The 7384-nt window shown below is 38.3% G+C and overlaps 1 long non-coding RNA gene and 1 other non-coding gene across 2 annotated transcripts; one reads left to right on the top strand and one right to left on the bottom strand.

Annotated features, from left to right (window-relative positions):
• Positions 1-643: 643 nt before the first annotated feature.
• On the bottom strand, positions 644-715 carry trnap-ugg (transfer RNA proline (anticodon UGG)). The gene has a single exon. It is a non-coding gene; the product is annotated as a tRNA-Pro (tRNA).
• Positions 716-4644: 3929 nt separating this feature from the next.
• On the top strand, positions 4645-7074 carry LOC111191967 (uncharacterized). The gene is made up of 2 exons (XR_007438464.1): positions 4645-5157; positions 6795-7074. It is a non-coding gene; the product is annotated as an uncharacterized LOC111191967 (long non-coding RNA).
• The last annotated feature ends 310 nt before the right edge of the window (positions 7075-7384 follow it).

Here is a 7384-nt window from a genome sequence, read left to right as displayed (position 1 = left end):
GGCTCGTCCGGGATTTGAACGCCGGACCTCTCGCACCCGAAGCGAAAATCATACCCCTAGACAAACGAGCCACACCAAGTTCAGCGGTCCGGACAGTCCTTTTTTTTTTTTATGCACCAACTAACGGTTTGACCCGGAGAACTCCCACCAACTGGGCTCGTCCGGGATTTGAACGCCGGACCTCTCGCACCCGAAGCGAAAATCATACCTCTAGACAAACGAGCCACGCCAAGTTCAGCGCTCCGGACAGTGTTTTTTTTTTTTTTGTTTTGTTATTAAAGCACCAACTAAAGGTTTGACCCGGAGAACTCCCACCAACTGGGCTTGTCCGGGATTTGAACGCGGGACCTCTCGCACCCGAAGCGAAAATCATACCTCTAGACAAACGAGCCACGCCAAGTTCAGCGCTCCGGACAGTGTTTTTTTTTTTTTTTTTGTTTTGTTATTAAAGCACCAACTAAAGGTTTGACCCGGAGAACTCCCACCAACTGGGCTTGTCCGGGATTTGAACGCGGGACCTCTTGCACCCGAAGCGAAAATCATACCCCTAGACCAACGAGCCATGCCAACTTCAGCACTCCAGAGTCTTTTTTTTTTTTTAAAGCACCAACTAAAGGTTTGACCCAGAGGACTCCCACCAACTGGGCTCGTCCGGGATTTGAACCCAGGACCTCTCGCACCCAAAGCCAGAATCATACCCCTAGACCAACAAGCCACGCCAACGTCAGCGCTCCGGACAGTCTTTTTTTATTTTTTTATTTTTTTAAAGCAGCAACTAAAGGATTAACTCAGAGAACTCCCACCAACTGGGCTTGTCCGGGATTTGAAAATCATACCCCAAGACCAACAAGCCATGCGGAATATAGACTTCAGAATTGACTCAGAGTACTCCCACAAACTGGTGGTACCAGTTGATTTGAACCCGGGACCAAGCGAGAATCATACCCCTAGACCAACGAGCTACGTGAACTTCAGCACTCCAGACAGTCTTTTTTTTTTTTTTTTTTTAAACGCACCAACTAAAGGATTAACTCAAAGAACTCCCACCAACTGTGCTCGTCCGGAATTTGAACCCGTGACCTCTCGCACCCAAACCCTAGACCAACTAGCCTAGTGAATGTTAGCACTCCGGACTGTCTTTTTATTATTATTATTATTTTTTTAAAGCACCAATCAAAGGATTAACTCAGAGAACTCTCACCAACTGGGCTCGTCCGGGATTTGAACCCTGGACCTCTCGCATCCAAAGTGAGAATCATAAATAATCACAATTACAAATAATCATTTTTTTCTGTATTTTGTTTATTATTAGTTAACATCCAAGTAAAGGTGATTTTACAACCTAAACATGTTACTCCACGTTACAGTTACTGTTGAAAAAAAAAATGCATGCAATGTCTGAATTATATACACCTGACAAAAATGATCAGTTATTACCTAATATTTAAAATAATATAACAGATTTGGTTATTATTATTATTATTATTATTATTATTATTATTATTATTATTATTAATAATATTATTATGTATTGGCATGTCAATTCTGTTGTATATTTACATTTTCACCACTCTTTAGTTTATGTAAAAGAAATGTAACTTTACATTTCATAAAGATTTTTATAAACGTCAGGACAGTTGGTCTTACTGTGAACTACAAATGAACAGAAGTCACGTTACAGCAGTGTTTCTCAACCCTGTTCCTGCATCTGATATTGCATATTAACACTGTTCTGCATATTCTAGAGCATAATTTTGGGCCAGTAATCAGGGTTAAGAAACTGCTTTAAACTACAAACATAACGTACTGTACTACATTCTGGCTATCCACTACATCTGGCTTCTAGCTAACTAGTTAGCTAAATAAATTTTCGTTCATTATAGCTCACAGTAAGTCCTGTAATACTTAATTAATAAACGCAGTTTGGAAATGAAATAGTGATTAGCTAATCAGGTACAGGGCAAGTTGAACATTACATATATAGTTTTTTTTTTCTTTAACCTTGACTCCCTATCTAGCTAATTCCAAAGTTAAGCTAACTGGTCCGTGTACATTTTGACAGTTTGATTCTTGAACTGAATAGAGAGCTGAAGAAATGAAAAAACAGCTTGTTTTTTCGTTTTTTGGTTTGAACACACAAAAACAGAAATGGGAATTCAGTCCGAATATTGGTTTTCTCCTTTGGGTCCACAAAACGAACTTACGGCTCATTATTTTGATTGCGAAATATGGGCGGGCTTTAATCGCGCCTCCTACCACATTGGTTAGTCTAAGAGATCAAGTATTTGCAGCCTACGTTCAGATATAATAAAAGTCCCGAATTGTCAGACGTCAGTAATTATGACCGCAGGAATATTATCAGTGTCTAGATTTGCGTGCAAAGACTTTCTCCAGTCTGACTGAATTAATTCCGATTACAGAATCTGACTAAAGTGTTTGTACACGCTACTCATCTGAGGAAAAACTATATTTATATGTAACAGAAATGTACGCTGTAAGTAATAGAGCCCAAAATTATACACGTGTAGAGTACTACTAATTTTTCTCTGTACCTGGATATTTTATTATTCCTAATATTTCCCAGCAGATAATATACCTTTGTGTTTCCGTCATTATATGCCTGTGAAAGGTGACCAAATGGAAAGCTTAAAGACCTTGGTCCGGCTGTATCACTAAAATATGCACAAGAAACAGTATCTGTGATTACACTGTTTATGTGCAGTTTCTGAGCTCATTAATCTGCATTATAGTTTTGATTTGTAATGATGTATCAGAAAATAATATGTTTAAATAATATGTTACATTTAATTTGCATTTAAGTGTAATTTATATTAGACATACAAATTAGTTGTATGAACAGGATGTCTTTAGTGTAATTTCTTGATATTAATGTCTACATCTACATCTTACAATTACATTTTTAATTACAATTACACTTCTTTTTTTCTGATTTTTCCCCATTTTTCTCCCAATTTGGATATCCAATTGTCCCACCCCTTTGTGCGTCCCCATCACCGGTGACGCCCGTGACTCTTGGAGGATGCGGACGAGCACACGCCTCCTCCGACACGTGTGAAGTCAATCACCCCTTTTTTCAAGCTGCTGCGGATGAATCATTGCCTGAGCAGCTAGCGCGCTCGGAGGAAAGCACAGCGGCCAGGTTCCGATTCATCCGCTCACAGACGCCTCGTGCCGCCCAGCGCCACCTTAGATGCAGTGGTGGACTTAGCAATTTGGGGACTCAAGGCGAATTTAGCTAGGGGGCCCATCAACATTAATATGCGAGAAATAGGGTTGTCATTTATGACCCAACATCGCGATGGATGGTAACCATCACGATGCCACGCCCACTTTTTTGTTTTTCCAGAAACATGCACTGACCTTCTTTAGGTCTCCTTCACCTAGAACTTTAGCAGGGATTGTATGGAAACAGATCAAATCAGGTATATAACTTGAAAATGAATTAGTCAGGGATGAAAATTAAAATACCCTACTGCTACAAATTTGCCTAATTGGCATATTATTCTATTATTTATTATTATTCTATTATTATTAGAATATTATTATTTTTATCTAGTTTACAGCTTGTCTTCGTTTTTCTACATGTCTGTATTAATTTTAAACATTTCATGTCATTCACGCTGGTTGTGCATCGGGAAATTTGTTCATTGTCAGCCAGTGTTGGGCACGGTACTTAATAATATAAATTATGTAATTTCTATTATTATTAGAAAAATAACAAACGAAAATAAACCCAAAATGTTGACAAAAATATAATCTAACGAATTTCAAATCATAGAAACGAAAAACGTTAAAATGGTATTAATATAATATAATATAACGCGCGTCAGTCAAAAGGAAAGTGCGCCCGGCATTGCGATTTAAAAAAAACAAAAACATTTTAATAAATAAGGTCCTATCAAGTGAAGTAAAATATATGGAATTAAAAGGTATTAAATTCACATGTTTATTGCGCTCTCTCTCTCCCCCTCCCTCCCTCCCTCCCGCAGCACGGATTTAAATTCAGCGTGAGACTAAAAATAATATACAGTACTGTACAGTAATCAAATATTGTCAAATATAAAGGATAGGTAGAGGTTCTGGTGAGCTGTTTCATTTATTTGAAACTGAAACTAACTGAAACTGATATTATGCGCACTATTAGATAGCTTTTGATTGTGTTTTAAATGAGTTTTTATTTTATATTAATTACTTTTTATTCATTTAAAATATTTTTTTGTATTTTATTGATCAAAAAAAAGCTTATCAGTTTTGCAAGAGCATCTGTTTTTAGTTTTTTTTCTTTTTGTAGCGCCACTTGGGTAGTGGCGCTTCATGGCTTCTCACAACCCACTTGTACACTTAATTTCACCTTAATTCCGCGCGTTCGCGGTTCATGGCATGGCCACATGGCATGCATGGAATATTCCATTTTAACGCAAAAGAGAGGGGGTGTGGACTGATCTGTATTTCTTTGTAATTTATTGGGTTGTCTTTGTTTCCATTTTAAACATACAAGAATCACCATTCCTGAACGCACTATCTGTGAATTACTGTCCAAAGGTCCCCAATTACCAGCTGTATGGGAAGTTTGCAGCTAGTCAGGGGGGCCCTACAGTGGGCTGCAGTGGGTGGGGCCCAAGGCAGTGGGCCCTTTTCACATTTCCGGGTTTGGAATGCGGAAGTAAAAAATAGCAGGGTAAACAACGCGTGTAGAACGTATAGACGAAATGGAGCAGCATAGGAAATGCTACTGCAGCGAGCCTTTCTGCTCAAACAGCAAACGCAAACAACCAAACCTGAGTTTCCACGACTTTCCAAATGTCACACGTTTACGCGGTAAATAGATAAGAGCAATTAGGAGAGAGGAAAATGCCACATTTACGGTTCTGCGCGGCAGTACATATGCGTGTAGCCAGCACTTCAGGCCGGATGAGCTATATGTCAAAGCGGGAGGGAACAGAGCCAGGAATCAGTTTCACCACGATTCGCCTGGAATAATTTTGGGAGTCGATATGAAAACCGCCTGACACCCTACGAGAGGGCAAGTACTCGTCTCGGTTTGAACACTGAAGCTGCCATGGGACAGAGAGACGAGGAGGACCTGAAGCTATGCTAACCGAGCCAAGCACGATTACTGCCGTCCACCGTCTCCTGGTGAGTAATTTTACAACTCTTATATCAATTTACACAATAAATACACAAGCCAGCTACCTAAATATCCATTTGAATAATTAATAATTACCTGAGTAATAGTCTCAAAACAGGATACCTACCAAAATAACATTGGAGATACAATATATACTGAATAACCGTATAAACTTACAATTCATAACTGAATAAAGTCTTAATATGATATAATTATTTGGATAAAGTCTTAATATGCAATATTTACTTGAATAAAGTTTAAACTTACAATTAATACCTGAATAAAGTCTAAATATGCTATACTTATTTAAATAAAGTCTTAATATGCAATATTTACTTGAATAAAGTCTACACCTACAATTCGTACCTGAATAAAGTTTAAAATTGAAATACTTATTTGAAGTCTAACTTGCCTAAATAAAGGCTAAATATTCAATATTTACCTAAATAAAGGGTCAATAGGCAGGTTTCCATCCAAACCTTTCGAAAAAAGAATGCGCAATTTCCAAATTTCGGCAGGAAAAAATGCGAATTAAGCCGTGTTTCCATTCACTACAGTTATGCGAATAAACTTTAGATAACGTGGGAGAGGACGCCAAACAAGCATGGAGAGGTTTGATTCTGTTTTTGCTCTGTGCAGAATTATTTTCGTGTCCATTTGCCATCTCTACATGGTGATGGTGTTTGCTGTTCAAAGACGCCGGGCAGGACGAGCACTGGAAACGTTATTAAGGGCGGAAATCTCGGCGCGACCACGGCGACAGCCACCGTATACCTGGGAGCGCAAACGAAACAAACTGTTCTGGGAGAACATCGTTCAGAGCCATTTTTCTGATCAGCTTTGGATTCGGCATTTTAGAATGTCCAAAACAACTTTCGAAAAGCTGTGCGTCATGATTGGACCATATGTAGGGCCACGTATTTCCAGTCATCGCCCACCTGTGCCAACTGATAAGAGAATCGCCATCGCCATATACAAGCTGGCCACCTGTGCTGAGTACAGAGTAGTGGGTGAAACATTTGGTGTAAGCGTTACAACAGTCCATCGTTGTGTGTACGCTGTATGCCAAGCAATACGAATAAAACTAATGAACCGGTACATTGCATTACCGGACGCGACGGAGGCGCGAGAAATAGCACAGCGCAATAACGCGGCGCACCATATACCACAGGTGATACGTCATTTTTTATGCGAAAAACCCTTTTCCATCCAGTTTTTCCGAATTTTGGCGATGCGATATTCTAACTTTTCCACCCCCTCCTAGCGTAAAAATCGTTTTGCGATATTTGGGGCTTTTTTCGAATTTTTGACTTTTTCCATCCAGCTTTTTTCATGCGCATTTTCAAAATGCGCAAAAACTTGGTGGATGGAAAACCCTCTAATTTGGCATGTTTACCTGAACTACTGACTTGTGTCCGAGATATCATTTGTTGTTTAAAAACTTTCCAAGCACAAGTATGGTTTATGTATTATACCAAAGAATACCAGTATTTGTTAGCTAAACATAGCACAGTAAAATATACCAGTTTACCTAATTAATAATTGGTGTACAATATAGGTCAATTCAGAGTTTGACTTAAATTTTGTCAGATTATCTGTCAATATAAAACTAAGCTAATGTCTTTTTCCCCCCCTTTTGTCGCAGGCAAAGTGGACGCTGCAGCTGCACGAATAAGGGAGCTGGAGCAAAAAGTGATTGAGCTGGAGAATTAAATAAAACAGCTTGCAGACCAACCTAGGCTTAACCATTTCTGCTCAACTAAAGAAGAGTTCCACTTTTTCCACACAATTTCCCTTGACTCAGTACAAAATTCTGTCTAAATATTTTAGCTTTAACTTACCATGTGAGCTTCATTTGTTTTTTGTATTTTTAGATTTTTTTAATGTGAGTGTTTTATAAATATAATAAATGAAATACATTTTAATCCTCTTGTCCCAGGTGCTTTGTATTTGTTTTATCTGTAGACAAAGTCATAGATGATTTGGTTACGACTGTATTCACTAGGCATACCATTGCAGGAAATACAATATTCTAAATATACAGTTTAAACAATATAGCTAGTTGTCAGAAATTATGCATTTTTTGAAGCACAACCAAAATGTTATGTTTACCCAAAATATCCTGATTTTTAAAGTTAATTAAAATGTAAAATAGTTCCATGACACCCAATACAAATAGATTGATTCAGTAAACAAAATGTCAATGAACTGAAATGTTTTCTTGCTTGTTGCTGG

Source organism: Astyanax mexicanus, chromosome 3, assembly GCF_023375975.1.
Source record: "Astyanax mexicanus isolate ESR-SI-001 chromosome 3, AstMex3_surface, whole genome shotgun sequence".
NCBI classification, from domain to species: Eukaryota; Metazoa; Chordata; class Actinopteri; order Characiformes; family Acestrorhamphidae; genus Astyanax; species Astyanax mexicanus.
The sequence above is the reverse complement of the archived record's forward strand: the minus strand, read 5'-3'. Positions and strand labels throughout refer to the sequence as shown.